General features: G+C 42.2%; 1 protein-coding gene across 3 annotated transcripts in view; it reads right to left on the bottom strand.

Annotated features, from left to right (window-relative positions):
• The window catches only part of myo16 (myosin XVI), a 113,168-nt gene extending 96,343 nt beyond the window's left edge, over positions 1-16,825 (bottom strand). Inside the window, exons 1-2 of one of the 3 annotated variants that reach the window (XM_051958576.1) lie at positions 7,235-7,466; positions 3,857-4,046 (exon numbers count right to left, since the gene is read on the bottom strand). The gene's annotated coding sequence lies outside the window, so the exon portion shown is untranslated. Of the gene's footprint in view, positions 1-3,856; positions 4,047-7,234; positions 7,467-16,654 lie in introns of those variants that run through there. The other 2 variants (XM_051958575.1, XM_051958574.1) reach the window with 2 other exon arrangements.
• Between the last annotated feature and the right edge of the window lie 5,607 nt (positions 16,826-22,432).

The following is a 22,432-nucleotide window of genomic DNA, read 5'->3' as shown; positions in this document are numbered from 1 at the left end:
TTTCAAGTATAAAGCATAGTGCAAGGTAGGTCATGTTTTAAGGACAGGGACTACTGTATGGAGGGAGCATAGTGCCCTCAGGTTCACCAAATGTATGAATACCAATAATAAAACAATACCAAAGCAAAAATTTAAAACAGTCAATGTCAATACAAGGCAGCAGAGGATGTGAAAAGAAGCCATAAAACAACAGGAGGAAATTATACTATTTGTACCATAATGTGTTCACACATTGTGATATCCAACCAGAACTTCATGCCTTTCCACCTCCACATGTCAAACTGCTGCTTATAAAAGGTTAAATCCTTGTGGAGATAAGAGCAGGCCGCACTTCAGCAAACATTTTATTCAGCCGATTGCTTCATCTGCATACTTGACGTTCAGCATCTTGCAAGCTATGGAAAGATTATTGTACAAAAGCTGAGTTTGCATACAGAGATGTTTGGCATATTATTAACAAGAAAGATAAGTCAAACAAACAGTTATCACTCCCCTTTAATAGCTTCATGAAATTCTTTAAAAGTTCTCTCGTCACAAAATAAATCGCACTCTGAAGGCATGATTTGAATACGTAAACCACCACATGTGCCATCCTGTCACCGTGTCTGTCGGCTAGACGCTCTGCCAAGTTGGATGTGTTGACTCTGGTCTGTGAAGGTAAAACATCTTTTACAGAGAGGCTTTGTGATGTCAGTGGATAGTTGGCAAGAGTGCTTGTATTTGCAGCCGTGCCTCTCATTTTGTCACCACAAAAAAACCTGCCTGCAGGGAGTTGAAGCAGAGTGCTGCAAACACACACTGACCTGCTGTCACACATAGAGGCAACTCGATACAGCTTCTATTGAAGCACTGTCATTCTTAAAGTGCCTGTACTAACAGAAGTGAGCTTAGTATAATTTTCAGCAAGACGGAAGCGCAGTTCCTTTTTAGAATTGGTATATCATGCAACAGTCTGTCCATCTTTTATGTACAGTCCGTGACAGTATCAGATACACAGCTCAGCTCACCACAGCGTAGAATCAATGCTATTCATGGATGTCAAATATACTAGCGGAGACACGTGATAATGGACAACAGTTACAAAGATGAAGTTAAGAGTGCCATCGATACAAAGACCAGTCTACACTGTCCATCTGCACAGACTGTAGTTCTGCCAGTGTGAGTCAGACAGACAGGTGTTCACAAGGCCAGTGCTGGTTTCAGCAGCTCACAGTCACTGACTCAACAGTCATGACTGCAGAATTACAGCTTTCTCTCATAACTCTGATTTACGGGCTTGTCACACAGCAGGCGGTGTCACCTTTGTCCCATCCTCTTACGACTTCACAACAAATATTAGCCGTGAGTTCAGTTTTTAGAAAGGGGCCCACAATATGCCTTGTTTTCATGGGATTTTGTGCTGGTACATTTTCCATGAATACAGACGCATACAATGGAAAACAACAAACCTTCGCCTGAGAATGACTCATCAGCAGCTTTTACATTGATGGTTAATTGGAGAAACAGCTCACTGTTGAGTCATCGCCAACCAAAACAAAGCATGGATAAAACATCAATATCCAACAGTTTCAAGGGCCAAGTTGCAAGCTTTTATGCTTTTTTTTGATGTTGTAGAAAATGCGTGAAGATCATAACTTTTCAAAGAAAAGCTGCTTTGACATATCTCATCAAAGCTTTTCAGATTCTGACTCTTTGCACTCCTTCTTTGATCATCTATTTTCCATGAAGTTATTTAATGGGTGTTTGAGTTTAGACAACATTTTACACATATTTGGAACTAAAAGCTATTTTGAAGCATTTTTCTAAAAGCAAAGGATAGAAATTTGTTTTAATTTTAACAAATACACCTTTCTCCGACACATTTTTAGAATCAGGATAGCCTGCTTGTGTGAAACGAGAGGGACCATTAAAATAAAAATCTCTGTAATATCCCTTGCCTTCGAATGCGGATTCCTTTGTTTCACCAGCTGTGACAGGATGGGCAATCTGTTATGGAGCTGCTGCTCATCATGTATGCCCAGCCCATTAGTCTGCTGTTCAGCTACAGTCAAGTCATAAATGTATGCACTTACAGTAGAGTAACAACAAACACTCGCTTTTGGACAGATCAGTCAACCCAACGCACATTCAAAGAAGCTCCCCATCTTTAAATTTAATTCTCTTGCCTTAGAAGTCATTCAAACTGACAGCTAAGATGAAAAGCAGACTCATTTCGACTGGTAAATCAAAATTACAGACTAGTAGAGAAACACACCAGCTAGGTTGTGCCATCAGTTGGCTACACTTTGCAGCAGCAAGATGAACATGAATTTCTTTAATTCCACAGTTCAATTCAAGAGTCAACAGCTGTCAAGAAGAGGGTAAGAGAAGGACTGAGATTTGACATCTGCAGCAGCATCCAGTCGTTAAATTACTGGAGAACTGGCCAACTGATTCAGCTCATTATGACTGCTGGCCAGGAGAAGAAACACAGGACAAGAAGGAATCATGAGAGAGGAGAGAAAAGCTGTCAGAGTCAGGGGAATTGGAGACACAAATGAAGTGAATTAGTATATAGCAAATGCAGGAGAGACAGAGGAGTGCTCTAACAACTAAGAACTTATGAGCCAGTTTCTCTCCTCCTGTGCCTCACTTTCTGCGTATAATTATAAATCCCTCTCCAAAACACCTCCCGTCCCCTCCTCTCATCCACTTCACAATCCTTCAAACTGGAAGAGTCCGGCTCTCACTCCGCCTTTGTCTATCCCTTACTTCTCTCCCGCTCAGCTCCAAACAGCTGGCACAACGGACAACGCAGGAACACAAGGGACGCATGCAAGCTTCAGTGACAGGCAAATAACCAGACAAATAGAAGAATAGCACAAGCCAGCATGAGAACAGCTCTAACTCAAACAGCACTCAGTAAACAGACCTCCTCTTACCTTGTTCTGTTCCCGGCTGATTGTGACTGAAACCAGTGACCACCGGCTGACACACACTGCATTAGTGACTCACGGCAAGCTAACAGACTCATGCACAGTTGGCTCCAACCACAAACCCACACCAACATTCGGCTTAGTGTATGTTATTATGCTAAACTCGGAACAGCTCAAATTCAAGTACCAATGTTCCCTAAGATGCCTGCTGTGCACACACACACACACATGTTGTACTGGGCACAAGCTCCTAAAGATGCACGATTACACCCAACCAGCTGTTTTTGGCAAGGCTGAGATATTTGCCAAAGCCGTGATATGGAGTGACACAAACTGGAAGATGGGGATAAAAGAGAGAGAAGGAAGAGAATAAAATTAATAGTAATAATAACATAAATCGGAATGATCTGAAGACTCCAAGTGCAAAATGTGTATTTTGAAGCACTGAGAAGATTCTATATAAATGTTGCAGATACTGATCAACTGATCAACAATTCAGAAGAAGGATTAGACATTACTGTCATGTTTCCTCTAGTAAAATGATCTAGTTTGTAGCTAGATTTGCTGCAAAGATGAGAAGATCTATCTGTACAACAAAAAGCAACCTAACTTAATGTAATCCTGACAATTTCCAAGTTCTCCCATCTGGCTTTAGCTAAATAAACAGATCTTAAGGCAGGCACAGCAACAGAACAACTGTCGCAAGCAAAGCGTTCCGCATTCCACTTTGAGTCATTTCTTGATAATTTAATGTTGCATGACTGCATGATGTCTGAACTAATGTTAGTCAGCTAGTGAGCAGAAATAAAAAGACAGATTAAACAAGATAGAAAGGCCGCAGAGCCTATTTAGCATTTTTTCTACATTAAAACAACCACAACATTAAAAAAAATTACATTAATATTGTGCAGATCCCCCGAGTGAGAACAGCTCTGACTCACTGAGGCATCTCTAAAGGTATCCATGGATCACAGTTGTTTTTCCAGCACATCACACAGAGGCTCGATTGGACTGAGATCCGGGGAAATAGGAGGCATCATCTTGTGTCATGTTCCTCAACAAATCCTGAACAGCATGTGCAGCTTGGCATGGTGTCTCATCTTGCTAAGAGTCCACTGCCATCAGGAAAACCTGCCATGAAGAGGTACACATGGTGTGCAACAATGTTAGATAACATCCACATGAATGCTAGAACCCAAGGTTTCCAAGCAGAGCAGCGTTCAGAGCATCACTTGCCTTCTTCCCATAGTACATCCTGCTGCTTCCCCAGGTTAACATTTACACTGTAGGTGCTTTCGGCAGTACAAAGGGGTCAGCATTGGCACTCTGATGGGTCTGCAGCCAAGCCATATGCAGCAAAATATGATCCACTGTGCGTTCGGACACCTTTCATTAAGGCTCACAAAAACTGTATTACAGTAGCTTCTGTAAGATTGGCATTCACTCCTAGAAGTGACCCTGTTGTTGGTTTACTGTTTGTACTTATTTGGACCACTTACAGTCAGTACTAACCACTACATACTGAGAACATCCTGCAAGAGCTGCTTTTTTGGAGATGCTCTGACCCAGTTATCTAGCCATCACAGCTAAGCACATGTTAAAAATCACTCAGATCCTCACACTTGCCGATTTGTCCTGCTTCCGACACATCAACATCAAGACCTGACTGCTCATTTACTGCATAATATATCCCATCCAAAAGAGTGTGGAAAAATGGGTACATTATTTTTAATGATCAAATGACAAAAACAAAACAAAAAGTAACACTTGAATGACAAATTGCCATAGTTCTTGTCACACACACACACACACAACTCCTGATGAGTTAAACAGTCTCCTTTACGGCCTAGAATAAAATGCTCGGAGCTTCAGTAGTTTTGAAGATTATTCAACCACTTGACCTTGTCCACAAGTAAACAGTACCAGAATCTGATTCCACCTTCTTTTCTGTGTGACCATCAAAATGAAGAAGCATCTTTTATCCAGTAAGTCAGTAATGCTATCTGAAAAGGACGTAACCTATGAAGACATACAGGTAGCATGCTTCCATTTATAAATAGCTAATGTAATGTAAGCTAATGTAGCAGTGATATAGGGGTGAAGATAAAAAGCTACTCAGTTCACTCAAGTCCTTGGATTATTAGCAATCAATCATCTAAGTAAAAAAAAATATCAAGTTAAACACATGATTAATGTGCATCTTAATTCCTCCTTCCTCTGCGGTGGAGATGACAGGATACTGCAGTAATAAGAGATCTGCCTCAAAATGCTTAAAAGGCATAAAAATTACCGACACCTAAAGAGTCACTGATGAAAAGCAGTCTAAAATCTCCTTAGTTTTTCTTGATGAAAATCAGGCTAAGAAAAAATGAAAATCTAATTTAAAATAACACTAATGCACTTTTTTGTCAAAAGCTTAAAGCTAAAAATGAACTTGGGTCATAAAACTAATGCTGCACCAAAAGGAGGTGGGAGTGATTACACACAAAAGCGCGCACACTCGCAAGCTGACTTCAGCAGAGGCAAAACTCATCATGTCGCTAAGCAACCTCCTTGAAATGCGTTCTCCTCTCCAGTGGTCATGGACACATAACGAGAGGCACAAAGTGAAGCGCAAGACATAGAATAAAACTCACTCGCTGTGTAACTGAGGCACACAAGAAAGGATGCAGCATGAGAGGTCCAAAGTGGAATGGCCGAGATGTGACTTGAGAATATTTACTTTAAAAAAAACAGCATGGTGGGTTTTGTTTGGCTACAGGGCAGTTTTGTTCTCAGAGTAAAGAGATAGAGGTACTGTAGATCCTGTGTGGCTTTTTGCTACTGACCTACTTGTGCTCCCAACCATGCTGGCCAAAAAGCTGGCACACTCACATTCATTCACTCAGCTGAGCTTATAAACTGACTCAAAAGACACGCCAGCACAGGTTCACATTGTCTGCAGTGGAGCCCCTTTACACCAACACTGGTTTCTCCTCATCTGAATGTACACACACCAACACATTCAGTGACCCACACCTGCAGTACAATTTCCTGCAACTACCAGTGACATTTTTCTTCAAGTTTCAAATTAAACTGTCTAAAATAGCCTCATGCATATTCATTCCCTCCCTATTCATAATTGATGTCCTGAGCCTACCAATGCTGCTGATGCTGGACATAATGAGCATTCTGAGATTAATATTTCTACTGCTATATTTTTAACTAAACCTTCCTCTTTTGCACTTTCTGTTATTGCCGGCTCTTGCAATCTGTGCTCAGGTTCTGAGCGAAACAGGATAATCTGGTTAGGATCGCAGCTAAGTTTCTTCATGCAAATTTACTGGTAAAGGTATCTCTTTGCATATTCAGCCCCAGGACATAAATAGAAAGAGCAGCTCAAATATGAAACCAGTGAAAGGATGTGAAACAAACCGGCTTCACCCCTACAGCAGGGGACAGGGTGTATATCAAAAGATCTGTGAACCAACTGATAGTTTCAGTGATGGATTCTGTCAAATCACCTAAATGGTGATCCTTTGATCGCTAATGTAATCTGTTACATTCCCTGTCCCCAGTCTGAATGAGAAACTGAGGGTTTTCGATTGACTTTATGCGATGCCCTTCAACTCTGGCTGTTTGTCTCCTCAGGGGTCAATGAGGGTCAACTTACTCATTAATCACAGAGCCAACTGAACAGCCCTAGCGTTGCCAATGAACTCGCTGTACAGAGAAGGGAAGACCATGGTTAAATCAGAAGAGCCAAGTTCACACTCCATTGCCTGAGAATCAGCTCCTCTAGTCGAGTGTTTTTTTAGCAAGACTTTATCAGCGGCAAGGATGCTGTTCCGTAGCTGATCTGATCTGCCTGTGAAAAAGTCACAGTTTCCCTCAGGAGACAAAAAAGAAAAAGACTACTTGAGAATTGAAAACACAGCACAAGATACCATTCCTCTCTTCAGGACACAATCACAGTACATTACTGTTAAACTACATCTCCAAAGCGTAGATATCTCATGTTACACTGACATCTTTCTTGCACAGTCAGCTGTTCATTCCCAGACAGAAACACACACATTCCTCTATGCTAAGCATCTCGTGGTATATTTAGCTCCAGTGACAACTGCATGGCACATCTGCCTTTCATTTCATTCCCAGTGACACACCGGCAGCGGCACATGACATTCGTGCACATTAGCGCGCACATGTCCACTCTGTGTGTTCGTCTCACAGGCTGGAAAGACCCGAGGACAGTCGTGAGAGCAAAAATAATAATAATAATAGTCACACTTGCACTCAACCTTTACTGAGGGTGGAAAAGAGAGAAAGCAGAGCCTTACCGGTGAGAGCCCGTCCACAGGAGACACCAGGGTACGGAGGAGAGAGAAATGTGTCTGCCTGACGAAAACCCAACGAGAGACGCCTCCCCGTGCGCCGCCACCAAATCAATTTCACACTCCCTCACCTCCCCGCCACTGTGATGTCATTCATTCATCCCCTTCCTCGTAGCCATGGCAACTCTGCCGCTTGGAGCTGTTTATTCTTTTACATCTGTCTTATTCTCTCTCTCTCTCTCTTTTTGCATCCCTCCCCCCCTCTCCAGACCCCAGCGAGCCCGGCCCTCTTACTCCATCTGAGGGGTGCAGTTACAGCCCCTTGCCTTGATGATGTTGCCTCACCCCCACTGCTTCCTCTTCCACTATCGCAGCGAAAAGCTTCTGCAAAAAGATGAGTAGGAGGGAGCAAGAGGGGAGGTGCCCGGATTCACCTCATGTAGCGTGTATGCCCCGATGAGTTTGAGGTCAAGCAGGGATAGTTTGTCACATGAAGAAAGAAAAGGTAGACAAAGAGTAGACAAGAGAGAGCCTGAGTAAGTTCACCTGGAAATCTCTTGTTTAGACATAAGCTGCATGCCTACTTACAGAAAACCTGAGCCTGTAATGGAGGTTAAATGCTCACATACAGGTGCATTTCAATGTAACTCCTCAATGCACTCACACATAAGCCCAAACACTTTGCTCTGCAGCGTAGAGTGAGGTGATGAATAGTTAATGACAACCGGCATCATTACTACAGCACTTCACTGCTAATAATCTCCATACTGACCTTGGGAATGCAAGAGGGAAACCTGTTCAATCAAACAAAGATGCATACTTACACACATAATCATCACCGCCTTTATTCAATTACAAGCCAACTTCATGCCCGGTCCACATTTCACTCTCTGCACAAACTCCACTGACCTACTTCAACTATTTCACTCCTTCCATTTCCCACCCTGCTGTTTTGAAATATGAAATCTCTCTTCTGCATCTCCTCTCCTACCCTCTTTCATCTTCACTTGCAGGACTGAAAGAGTCACTGGACGGCATTCAACAGCACATATGAAGAGGAACAGATAAACCAATTTAGGACAGTAAGACACGAGGTAATCAAATCATCTATATCTACATTTTATAGAGTCACTGAAGAAACTATAGATTGCAGTGAGACAAAAGACATGGAGAGAGGGAAAGTAATAAAGAAAGGAAAATAAAAGAGTGCTAAACGGGGACGGAGAGATTTAAGGGGACCTCCGAGAAAAAGGGATCTCCTCTTTGTTGCATATCTACACACATCATCTGTTTTTTAATTAGCTTCCTGTGCTTTCCTCCTGGAAAATCTCTCCATCTGTCTGTATCAGTCCCAGCCTGTCGCTCTTAATCTCTCGGCTGCTTCTCACATAATTAATAGGAGTTCTCACCCGAACACCCCCAAAAAAAGTCCTCACATCTCAGGCTTCAGTTCTATATGTAGCAAATACAGTCACAAATGAATTACGATGTCACTTGCTGTGTTCTGACAACATTACAGGCGTAAAGATTTGGGCGATCCTTCTCCTGAAAGTTTCTTAGTTCTAACATGAATTTTTATGCACCAATTTGTGCCTCCTCTGCATGCGTTGGTATTGTTGTGTCTATGAGTAATAGAACAAAAGCCTTCTGCTTCTTTTATGGTTTTACTGAGGAGAACAAACGCTCATGTAATAATATTGTGGGAGACAAATCCCCTGCATTCCCCCTGAAATCTACCCCTATGATTACAGGGAGAGACTGTCGAAAGATAGTTGAAAGTTTTGTTGAAAGTGTTTCGACATTATGAGCACCAGCAGAGCAAATTTAAAAAAAAAAAAAAGAACCATTTTGCAGTGGATTACATAAGCATATCGTCTTTCTCCCTCCATTGTTGGCAATGAGAGACTTCACTCGCTGATGAAGCTGATCATTTCTGCATCCTAATTATGACCCAAAACATGCCACACGACACCACAGTTATCCAGCTGTCATTTGCTGTTGATCAACCGGGAACATTTGCCCACTACGACTCAATTCAGTATGTCCACAGACTGCTTTGGAATACTGTAGCAACAGCTGCTCAGTTTGGAAAAATAAGCAAATGCAGTATCAATAGCAGTACTTTAAAAAACAAAAAAACAAATACAGATTAGAATTGCTGTTTGCCCTTGTTATCGCCCAGTGGTTTCATTAGAATTCAGCATTTCGTTGTAAAAAGTAAGTCTGTAAATGAATTTGAATCTGGCTAGCTTTAATACTTACATTACCGTGGTCTCTCTAAGTGGTGCAGTTGTTGCTGAAAAGTGAAACTTTGTTATTACTGACCACACCTATTAACTTCTTCCAGTTCTTGCATACAATCATACAGTGGCTCTGAAAGCTCAAGGCACTGCAGATCTGCAAAGTAAAAAGGCCTTCCTGTTGGGGGTAGATATAAATACCCTCTGCTTTGAAAACCTAACCAATGATGAATAAAAAACATAACTTCAAGTACCAGATTCGGCCTCTAAAATCCTGAATCCATACAAAAGTTCAAATGTTTCTACTTGAAAAGCTTGACTACAGTGTACAAAAATATATTCTCAGTGTTTTAAGCTTTTTCACAGCAGACATTTTGGCTTGCCGTAGCAAATTTTTCCATGAAGTGTCCCAGTATGGCACAGCAGTGAACCAGCACACAGCACTGGGAGGCTTGAAGTTACCTACTTGACCAACTGTCACATCACTAATCCTAATCCTGGGTATACATTTTCCAGGAGAACTCAACAAAACTTTCCACTTCTAGCAGATTAATAAGAAAACCATCATATATTACACATATCATTCTGTTTCAACATATAAAAGAAGCAACACTGACCAAAACCCATTTAAAACACATGCTGACACATGTTACGGGCACAAAAAAATCCAATTTAATAAAGATTCCAGCTGCAATGATAACAGACTGGAATATTATCTAAACGGTGTAATCAGAATGTCTAAACAACAAACAAAACAGTGCTTTTATATTTTAGCTCATTTTCAAACACCACTCACAGAGAACCCCATTATCTGCACAGGTCACCATAGAAATAATGAATGCTGCACAGTATTCGCCGCTTTTTAGCGTCCTCAGGAAACCCTGCAGTTTGTTCTGCTTGCAGAATTTCTGGATTTACAGGTTTTTTTCCAGTGATAGTGTTATCTCAATGTCCAGATTTTTGCCTAAGCACCGATATGTTTGTTGTGAAACTGCTAAAAACGTTTGCGTTGGAGTTTTCTTAATTTGCAGTGGGTTGATCTCTCAGGGCCACACTTTCAGCTTTCCTCCATCGCCGTTTCTTGTCCTTGCTACTATGGTGCCCGTCTCATGGTGGACTGAAGCTCACTGTGAAGTTGGCATGTGAGCAGATTATGACTCAGAGGGTTAAAGAGCATAGTTGTTGTTAGAATTGCCTATTATTTAAAACTAAACATATTTGAATGCATGCACTACATGTGATAGGTTGTGTTTTTACTCGCAGGGATTTGATCCCACCACTGTTTTTGCAAAATCACACACCGCTTGAACTGGTTAATTTTACTAGCAGCAAAATGTTCCTCTCATCCGTCAGTCTGAGATGAGGTCACTGCTAATATTCCAGTGTCAAAATGTTAATCTCCAACAGTGAATACACGCTCAGCACTCAGGACTAACCTCACTTTGACCTAACAACTTTTTATTGCACTTACTGCCTTCTGTCACAAGTGTGTGTGTGTTCACAGCTCCAGGTGAGCTAAATTCCTTCCACTCTATAAGGTCAATTGGCAAATGTAAGAAGGATGAATGGAGGGAGAAGATGGAGGTAAGAACACAGAGGAAAGGTTGGAAAGGTTCAGGGGTGAGCGTGTATTAAATCTTGGAATTGAGGTCCATCAGGGGCATGAAATTACCACGCTAGTCGAATGCACACACACACACACACCAGAAGAGAGACCCAATAATCCAAAGCTGAAGCAATTCCCTCCACAGTATGGCCTCAGATTCTGCTTTACCTAGACATTATCCTTCCCTTCAGAACTCTTATCTGCTCTCCCAGAAAGGAACAGAGAATAAAACAAGACCAACATTCAGTCCTTCATCGCCCCCTCACCTCCCCACTCACATTATCCTTCACCTCATGTCCCACCATCAATCCAGCTATAATGTCAGTTTCTTAAAAAAATCTGACTCACACACTCTTGCCTCACTGTTTCACCCACATATCGCTTTCTGCAAACGCCGGTTTTGACAAGGATTAGATAATAACGATAGTAAGGTGGGCTTGCATCACAGCATTGTCAGAGTGAGTGTCACAGCCCATTGAGCATTAGTCTAATTTGATTAGGGTTAAATGTGAGAGATGACATGTTTGAAATCAGGCATACAAACATCACAGCCAGACGTTATCTTTCATCTCAGCATTGACTCCCCCTGTGGCTTCTGGTAGAGATCAAAGCTGGTGTTTTTTTTTGTTTTTTTTTTAAGGGAATGCTTAACCGATCCTGTTCAAATCATGAGCATGGCCCTGCACCTGAGCTCACACTCTGCACTCGTGTTCGCTGTCTGGCTATGGGCAAAAGAACCTGGTAGGTGGACAAGTGTGTGATGTGCAAGGGGGAGGGTCCATGTGTGGATGTGCATGTGTGTTTGTGTGTGTTGGAGCCTTAATAGTGATGGGAGCAGCGAAGCGGCTACATTTCTTGCACCTGCCCTCGTACGCATTCCAGAAAGGGGAGAGAACCAGCTGCTCTCTCGGCCCCTGTTTTCCAGCCTCTTTCTTCTTGCTGAGAAATGCAATTCCCGTCCTCCCTTTGCACCATCCTCTCCATGTCGCAGAATCCAGTGATTCCAGCTCCCACTCCTACACACTAAATTACCTTCATAACCAAGTACCTGTACTTACAGCGGGCTCTTCACAAGCAGCACGGTTCACTCGGTTTTCACAGGAAATGCAGCTCTAGCATTGTTCTTTAGGGTAAACAGGGGATAGGCAATACATGCTGTCACACACACAAATATAGGAAACGCAAGTTCTTGCAAGCCCAGACATTGACCCTGACACCCATGTCCCTTACTGACACAGTGTCCAAAGATAGCCTTGGAAGGGAAACAAAGTCTGCAAGGCCGCCTGCCACATGCCAGCAGCAGCACGCCTGCTTTAATAAGAGGAAGTCTTCTATAAAAAAAAAAAATGAGGCCACAGGGGGAATAGCCTCCCTCTCCTCTGACAAAGACAAGTATCATTTAAGGCTCGGTCAACCTTGGTGCCAGCTGCTCCACCTGTTCAAGATGCATGCAGCCCCGCTTTGATGATGTTGTTTTATCAGACGGGGAGGAAAATCTCAGACCAAAGGTTTGGATTTAAGCTTAGCCTGCTGGAAGTGTTGCACTCGCAAATAACATGTTGTTGCTGCTGCTGCCAGCAGTGCGTCCCACCACCTGTCATTAGCTTTAGCTGCTGTTTGAGTCAACAAACTGTCCAATCCCATGGGCCTTACACACAAGCATAGTCTGGGATATCATCCCATTCTACAGATCTGTTGTCTCCTTGAGATATATATGAAGAGGTAAAAATGCAGAAATGTTATGGATGACGTCTCTTGTTTAGTTAAAGTCTGCTTATCACATTTTAAGGCCTCCTTTAAGGCTTATCTTTAATTTGTAGTTGGACATGATCCCTGGAACTATCAAAGCAAATAGTAAAATAAATCAATCAACAGAGGGTTAACCTACACAGTGATGCTTTAATATTATTATTTAAGTGATTTAATACAAACCCAATAATTTCTTCTGAGTTTCTGTGCAAAGGAAGAGAAGCACTACTGGATATGTGAAGAAAGTATGGAGGTATTTCAGGTGCAAAATGTTTGAGCACCTGTAACATCAAATTTGTAGTTGTGTACATTGAATTTGTATGTGTACATTGAATTTGTATGTGTATCAGCAAATCTGATTTCCCACACTCTATGAGTTGTGTACTTGTAAAATAATTTTTTGCATGTGTCGATTTTTTTCTTCCCACAAATACAACACAAAAATACACATTCACAAATCGTAATTACAGGTGCACAAACCATATTTACAGGTGTACAAATCATATTTACAGGTGTACAAATCATATTTACAGGTGTACAAATCCTTCTCTACAAGTCACATATTTCAACACTGACACGCTCACATTTTGCACCTATTGTTGCAGGACACTAAGTGCAAAACATACTTGTGCACCTGTATTGTAAGAAGTGAAGTTGAGGTGAGAATTTGAATATGTGCAAATCTGAATGTGAACTTGTGCAATAAGTATGTGAAATAATTTACCACTCGAATCCTCCCCACGAGTCACACATTCTCTGTTTTCTACAGGTGCAAATCCGAAATCTACAGGTGCAAATCAGAAATCGTACTTCCGGTCCCGCTGAGATATTTGGTGCAAAACTACAAAACGAGCCGATCTGTGTATAAATTCTATGTTCTGAGATTGACAGACTTTTCGACCAGTCAGGGAGACGCTTTGCCCGCCCAGCCAATCAGAGGTTTTTATTCCGTCTGAGGTCGCTTTACCGAGTTCCGGGTGGAATTTCACGACAAATTCAATGTACACAACTACAAATTTGATGTTACAGGTGCTCAAACATTTTGCACCTGAAATACCTCCATAAGAAAGTTGTATAAAGCCTTTTTTGACTCCAGAGGAAGCTGCCCAAAATGTGATAAACTGCAAGTGATTTCAGTTGATTCAGATTTGGTCAGGGCTGAGGGCTGGAAATGAAGAAAAATCAGAGATGTGGAGTTGAAAGAAATGAGCTTACCAGGCCTCTGCAGCTAGCTCCTCATTTCTCCTTGGGCCTAACAGCCTGAGGCCGCATTAGCTGCTACACTCAAATCTCCAAAACTGTCAGTGTTGCATTGTGGGTAATGTAGGCACAAGGAAGAAGACCGTGTGAATAAATGACAATGTCTCTGTTTCTGAGGCAGCGCAATTCTGAATTCAGTTACTTCAATTTAAAATTTGTTGAACTGTTTTTATGTTATTGTAACTAGAATATCCTTACAATTTGACAGCAAGGTACCTCCTTTGTCTCAGGAATATTAACAATTCAGTCTATAAAATAATTTATAGGGTCAGTCAATATTAGGAATAATCATCTACAGTGTTAAACACAACACTCTTGCCTTCAATTAAAACACAGGATTCCACTTAAAAGTCATAGACATCTGTCTCAAGTCACAGTTCAAGAATAATAAATAGCACATATTGGTGTGGATTACAGTTTGCACTAATCAGATTTGAGGGTGAGATAAATCTACGGCTTCCCCAGATGAACAGTAACCCCCTTAATCCAATCCTACCCCCTCTTTTGTCTGCTCAGTCAGCTGTCTGCCGTCTGACATCAGGCACATGAAATGCATCTATCTACTCAGAGTCTGTGTGTGTGTGTGCATGTGCCTCTTTTTCTGAAGGGCTTATTGGGAGGCTGTGTGTTAGAGGAGCTGCAAAGGAAATCCAGTAAGCGTGGTAACCATCCAGTGCCAACTAAAAATAGATCAGCTGGTGAAGAGACCAAAGGTTAGACACAGAAAAATGTAGACAAAGGCTTTTGCCGATTGGAGGCCCCTCAGTTTGAGGTGTTACAAACCAGGAATTTCTGTCCGGTTAACTGATCAAATAGCAAAGCAAAATATTCAAGGTAACAGGTGGTGGCATTAGCTTATTGTTTTACCTTTCTCAATTTTATGCAGCCTTGACTTTCACAACTCCTCAGCAGTGTCTCACGGACCTCGGCAAATAAGAATCTCCCCTTCTTAATCAAGCAAGAAAGGTGTCATTTAAATCCTGCCAAAGCCACGGGGTTTCAGCGTCGCCACACAGCCGGTGGGCTGCTTTACATGAGTGAAACAGTTGGGTGCCTGTAATTTCTTTGGAAACCTCTGGAGTTCTGACAGCAGAAGATCCATCAAAAAACCTTTCTTGCAAGTTAAACTCTTCGCACGGCCTCCCATCTCCCCTCCTCGTCCTTCTTCTCGTCACCGTCCTATCCGGCTCATAAATCAACCCATAATTATGAGGGAGTGTGGTGACTAAGTCTTGAGGCCATGTGGCTCAACAGCTGACTACAGCGCAGGGGACTGGGCGTCCTGACACAGGCCAGCAGACTACAGAGTTCAGACATGAGCTTCTCGCCAGCTACACCCAAAGAGTCATACTCCAGAAAAGAAAAGCAAAGAGAAAAGAAACGGGCAGGCAGCTGCTGGACAATGGTGCTGTTGAAGTGGTGTGGTGGGGATAATCCTTTCAGTTTAAAAAGAGAATGATACCTCCATATAATGCCGGGAGACACAGAGGCACACAGTCTGGCTAAACAAGAGGACAGATGGGTGTTGCAGTCGCACACAAACACAACACACGCAGGCACGCACACACACGTGCACACCATCTCAAATAAAATGCTGTGACTGAAATGGCTGATCCTCCTTGCACATCATGATTGATTTTTACACAGTGTTTAACAGACTCTGTATCATATCATCCCGAGGGTTTAACACCAACAAGTTCAAACCATGTGCACACTCTCTCTCACTCACACACACACATACACACTGGCTTGTGCAGACTCTCAGTCTGAATGAGGCCATCTGTGAGCTCCTGTGAAACAAAAGCAGAGTTTTTGGAGGGGTGAGACACAGCCAGAGTTATGTCTGATACTCAGCTATGTTCTGTCACACCAAGAAAAAGCTACAGACCGTAAAAATCTTTTCTCCTCTCCGCGTCTTCACAGTTTTTTCTCAGTCTGCCCACTACTACGGCAGGCTTTCATGTCTCTAGTTCCCTCTTGTTTTGTCTTGCCTGCATTTTTTTCTCTCACTTTGTCTACACATGGGCACACATTCTACACAACCACACGGTGTTTAAGTGAAAGTTGCCCAAGGTCCTCTGAAACTGGAACGATTCCCAACTGACGTTCAGCACCCCAAAGGTTTTTGTTGGAGGGGTGTGTGTTTGTGAGCGCAGTGATCAAGCCAACAAACCTGTTTCCCTTTTTATGCGCTGCCAGTCGGCACACATGGAACATCTCAGGGCAAACGACGACACACAAGAAAGAAAAAAACTGAACAGAAACAAAGGCCAGTCTGCAGACAGTGAACAAACACAACGTAGGCAGAAGAAACGGGAAAAGATATCAACCTGAATTTATGCAGACAGATGCTGATATCTTGAGTCTTTGCGAGGTGTTTGTTCAGTTATGGAAAAACATTCATGCAAAGGATAAATTATTCAAAATCATAGCTTTGAATGCTTCATCCAAACCCTTTGCCAGCGGCCCTACAGTGAGCCATCAGGCCTTGTGTGACCAACAGAAACTCTCACACATTTACACGCAGCTGAACAACACACACTAACCACCAGGAGACAATTAGCACCATACCTCACTGTAGCATTCCCCCCGCTGTTCTTGGTGCTTTCTTTCCAGCTGGGAAATAAAAAATCCAGAGACAATCTGGTCTCAGCTGCAGAGAACTGAAACACTCAGAGAGGAGAAAGCCAGAGAGAAATCAACTCCCAGCTCCCCTCTACATCTACACCAATAGCCTAAAACCCTCCACTGACATCCCATCAGAGAGAGAGTTAAAGGGAGAGAGAGAGAGAGAGAGAGAGAGAGAGAGAGGGAGAGGGAGAGGAGGGAGTGTGCCAGTTGGGTGAATAAAGGGGAGTAGTTGAAAGGGAAAGAGAGCAAGAGTCAGAGAGAGAGTGAGAAATGTAAGAGTCTGTGAGTGTGTGTGTGAGAGAAACAGAAAGCGATGGAGACAGGAGTTTAAATCTCTAATTACTACTGCTTATCACAAGCCCATAAGCAGATGGTGGGAATGCGTGACACAGGACTTTATACACACTATACTCTGCTATGCCTGTGTATGTGTGTTTCAGTGTAGTAGAGGAGGAGAACCAAACACTAAAACAATGGAGTGAAAGTGAAATCATACAGTAAAAAACAGGAGGACAAAAAGCGGTAGCATATGGAACAGATGTGGCCAACAGGTGTGCAGCTCCTACTGCGTGCCTTCTCTGTCACTTTCATCTTCGCCCTACCTATCTCGGTTTATCCTTCTCTGTTGGTGCTTTTCCACATCAGTATGACAAAGGCATGTTGGACAGAGAGGGAGACATGAACACAGACAGACAGAAGGAAATAGGGGATAATATTATTCATTTTATCAAATTACGTATTCGTTTTTTAGCTGCTTTATTGAAAGCAAAGGTAAGGGCATAGTGTGCCACTCATTAGTTCATCTATCACTACCATAATCCAGATGAATTCCCGTGTAATTTTGCACACATTTCCATGTTTTCTTTTGGAAGAATTTCAATGACTTTGGTGATTCCCGGACTTCCATCTGCAGATCAGAATTTATATTTCTCCAGTACATTTGTTTATGAGAAAATATTAGCAAAATACAGGTAACCCTGAAGTCTAATTTTGTTTTTAGTGCAAACACTAAACATGCTACCATGCTAACCTAAGACCTATATTTGCGTTTTCATTATAGATACATTATTTTGCTGAATTTAGGATTGAGTTGCTGCGTGGATTAAAACTCTTAGTCTTGTTTCATCTTCAGATAATACTCTTGCATTCTCTGGAGCTCATGTGGCACTTGTAGAATGTCTGACTGCATCTCATTATCATTCTGCTATCGGGGAAAACACGCTCTGCCACAACAATTGTCTTTGCAGGAGCTAAGAACAGAATGCACCAATGATGTTCACTCAAAAAGGTGATAGTGGAATTGTTTTGGTAACATTTGCACACTTGGATGCAAGCACTTTATTTAAATGGTTAATTGACAGAAAGACAAAAGAAAAACTGTAGGGTTGTTTTATTGCACGTTTCAAACCTTTGACAAATCTTGACATTTCCAGCTTGTAGGTCTGGAAAATGTGGTTGTAGTTTCCTGTCATGAAAGTGATTCTGAAAACAGTGTTGCCAATATAGTAGAGAAAGGAGAAATGCATGTGAAGTGTGTGGTCAGTGGCTGAAACACCCAATCAACATTCAGAAAGTCAGACTAAGTGAAGAAAAATAGCATTATCTTTCACATAAACTGAATAAAATATCACATAATATAAAATCCCCTGCCATCCTTGTGACATTTTCCCCCCTTACACTTCATTTTGTCACTTAAAGCCACTAAATGGAAATTAACAACATTTACACAAAAATGCACCATGTGATTGACAAAAACAATATTTGCACCCGTTGCCTGAGCAGTCAATGTCTAAATGTGAGAATCAAAGAAATGTTGGAACATATGAATGAAAGATTTTAAATTATTACATCTACATTCATCTTTCTTCTTAGTGTTCACATTTTTTATTGTTAAACTGGATGAGCAATCACAGTAACACTGGCAAAAGGAGCTCATGAAAGAACACACAGCTTACAGAGGATACAACCTGAAGACATACAGTCCAACAGCATCTAAAGGTGTTTCTGTGTATGTTGATAAAGGTTGTTCGCTCTCTATGCCTCTCCCGAAGTTCCATCTTGGAGCCGTGAAGCAGAGCAGGAAGTGGGAATCAGGGGATGACAAGAAGAGGATGAAGGGGGCAGAGTTGTGGTGAACCAAAATCTCTCTCCTCAGTCATCCATTTGATGTTCCTCCCGCTCTCTGTAATAGGTTCATGTCCTTGAGAGAAAAGCCTGAAAACAGCAAGATTCATCAAGAGGAACTTGAGTAACTTTTAAATCTGTTCTTACTTTCCTCGGATACATGCAGATTTCACGCCTGCCATCTTATCATGGTTTGATACTAGGCAGAGGCAGAACCGCATGAATTATAGATCAGCTTATATTCAACAGATCTTACGTAGTGAGGGGGGTGAAAACGAAACCCGATCAAGCGATAACGCCGTTAAAAACAAATAAACCTCTTATTCTACTGGGTCAGTCACGTTTTTTGGATCAAAAGCAATTAGTGTCTCCTCAATCTGAATCGATTAAAAAAAAAAGAACTACTGCATGGCAAGCAATGAACATGGTGTTTAGAATTTAGAGTAACGGATGGCACAATCCCGTTTGTCGATAAACCAAATCCTCACTTAAATGAGAAATCCACGCAGTGTTGCTGCCAGTTCAGCTGGAGGGCTCTGGATCAGCCTGATTACTTTGGGTTGACTGCAGCAGATCGAAGTAATCCCCAAATGCTACATAAGTATGTACATGGAACAAACATGTGGTGTATTAAAGCACAGTGAGACAATGCGAGTGCTGCCAATTTAGTTAGTATTTATTGGAGGGCAGCAAAGGTGAAGGTGTGCAAATGTAGCAGTATGAGTGTCGATGTGCATGTGCAAATGTAGGCCTGTTTGCAAAAGCTGCAGCGTGTTTGTTTGTGGTGGCTTGTTGCTGAAATGGAGCATGCTTGGTTTTATAATCAGGATTCAGGGATCACCTTTAATCTCTGTAATCAGTAAGACCTGTCCTAAAGCTACCAAACAGGGATAGAGGGAGGAGGGAAGAAATTACAGTGCAGATGGGGGCACCGAGATGCCCCGGTGGTGCAGCCTAAAAAATGAGAGAATGATGGAGACTGAATTGAATAAACTGAAACTCATCATTCCCTTCAATTTACCCTTTTACACTGTAACAAATCTATGAGTAATCTTGACTAATGCCTTGCTTATGTGCTCTTTGTAGCTTTAACAACATGAATTAAAGATACTTAATACTCAAAGGACAATTTTGACATTTTGGGGAAACGCTAATTAGATGAGATGACTGGTAATACTCTTGGATCTGGACACCAAGTATCGAGCTACATCTAGCAACCACCTAACTTTGCTTAGCACAAAAACTGGAAACAGGGAGAAGCAGCTAGCCTGGCTCTGTTTATTGCACTTTGTTTTTCAGGTACAGAAGCAAGTTACAACCTGTATTTAGCAACCTTTCAAAGTGCCATAGGCAGCTTCTGAGCTAAGCTGAGACAGTGCCAGCCAGTGGTTTGGTACGCAAGATTATGCGTGATGGAAATTTCATCCTTTCCCCAAGTCTGTGAGACTGTACACAGACTCCTTAACATATGTCCATCTGCAGCACTAAATTTGTGTCCACATTGACTACTGTACTACAGCAGCAGTAAAATGCATGCTCAGAAGTGTTGTGCATGTGTGGAATGCCGATCTACCGCACACGTATGGAATGGAGTCCAACAAACAAACTGCAAGCAAGCTAGAAAGTAGTTTAAGGTCAGTGTTGTACTTTCTGCATACATGAATACGTGAAGTATGCAAAGGTCAGCTAGAGTCCTTGTGACATAAATTAAACTAAGATAGACCAATGTTATATTTCCCCAAATACACAAAGATCTGCATGATGCAAATTTCATCCTTTCCAAAGTCGATGAGAGTCCACGTGGACCCCTTAGCAGGTGTCTGCGCGCACCTCAAAATTTGTGTCCACATTGCAGCCATGTTACAAAGACAGTAGTGTCCAGCAAAACATGTAGATGCCAATCTACCACATATGCATGGAAAAGAGCTTTTCACGTGGAGTCCAATCGAACTAGAAAATAGTGTGAGGTCGGTGTTACACATGCCTACGTGACTGTTTGCAAGGACCTTCTAGAGTCTTTGTGGCATAATATTTAACAAAGATAGGCCAATGTTAAATATCCCACAAGTAGGTGAGGACGTGTGTGATGTAAATTTCTTGCCTCCCCTATGTCTGCAAAAATCCACATGGACCCCATTATGGATGTATGTGTGCACCCTGAAATTTGTGTCCCTACAGCAACCATGCCAGGAACGCTGTAATGAGCATGCTCAGCAGTAGTGTGCATGAATAAAACACACAGACAACAAACTACCACACATGTATGAATCATAGTTCTCCAAGCGTACTTGAAATTAGCATAAATCTGTTAATATAACTTCCAAATGGTAGGCTTTGCTTTGCTAGAGTCCTCAATCCATGAGCGTTGGCAGACTTGGCCATATCACTAATGTGCATGGATGCAACAGACTCTTTCCATGGAGTAGATAAGTAGTGTAGCAACAACTACGCATGTCCATCTGCACTGAGGTAGGATCAAAGTTAAATAACAAAACTATGCATGTGTGGGGTCCACAGCTGACCCTGTGTGCATCCGCAAGGGACTATAATCAAAGTTTGTGGACACTCACAAGGACAGCTGCAGACACCCACGGTCATGTAGTTGTTAACTACGCCTGACGAACGTCAGCGGGGTTACTGCATTCGGTGCGGTATCTGGCTGGGTAAGTATGTATGTGGCTATGTCCGTTCCGATATCTCTGCAAGTGCTGAAGTCAGGATAATCAAACTTGGCACTGAAGATCAGTCTAAGGTCCCCTGCTCAGTTGTGGAGTTACAGGTCAGCAGATCAAGTAGGAAGGGAGATACGTACGCTGATCAGAATTGATACATATTGCATCATTTGTATAGGGAGGACAGGGTTTTCGCCAGTAGAGGGCGTGGTTCTGCCCTCTACTGAGGGCTCTTCTTGCTGCTATTATGCTTCTTTTCTAGTTTCATACATCCACACAGGATTATATCTACATACTCCGCGCATACACACAGCTACCAAGCGTGCTTACTATTCCTTTGTAGTCTGCAGTCTGAATGAGGACATGTATTAAAGGGTGCGCTTGGATGAAATTTACACTGGCCTTAACAGCAATAGCCATGCATTCATGGTATCCACAGCTGTCTGTGGTCAAGTTTGCAAGGTAGCCAGTTAGGTGTAGATTCACACTGACCACACATATGAAGATGGGCACATGAAAGTAGTGTCTTCTTATTGGTTCTCAGCAGGAAGGTAAAAAAGCTTATTTTTCAAAATGTCAAACTTTTTGCTTAATAGATGTTGAGAATATCTTCTTCTTGTATGTTCAGTAACACAACTCTATATACTCTCAACATGTGAGTGAGTGTGTGAACTATCCACAGTGTCAGCATGTGTACACAGCAGGTCTCATTTCCTGATTCTCCGGTCAGATGCTGCTTTCTCTTTTGAGAATCAGGCCCACAGTGACATCAGCTTCCGCCAACACACAAGCCGTCACCATGGCACCACACAAAGACATCTCTAGCCCAGAGGGAGGGGAAGCATCATGCTTGACACATTTATAGGAGAGGTCCGGGCTCCACTCCCCTCTTCTCCTATACTCTCCTCCTCCTTCCTTTTCT

This window comes from Acanthochromis polyacanthus, chromosome 14, assembly GCF_021347895.1.
Source record: "Acanthochromis polyacanthus isolate Apoly-LR-REF ecotype Palm Island chromosome 14, KAUST_Apoly_ChrSc, whole genome shotgun sequence".
In the NCBI taxonomy this organism is placed as follows: domain Eukaryota; kingdom Metazoa; phylum Chordata; class Actinopteri; family Pomacentridae; genus Acanthochromis; species Acanthochromis polyacanthus.
This window is presented reverse-complemented; position numbering and strand designations above follow the sequence as displayed.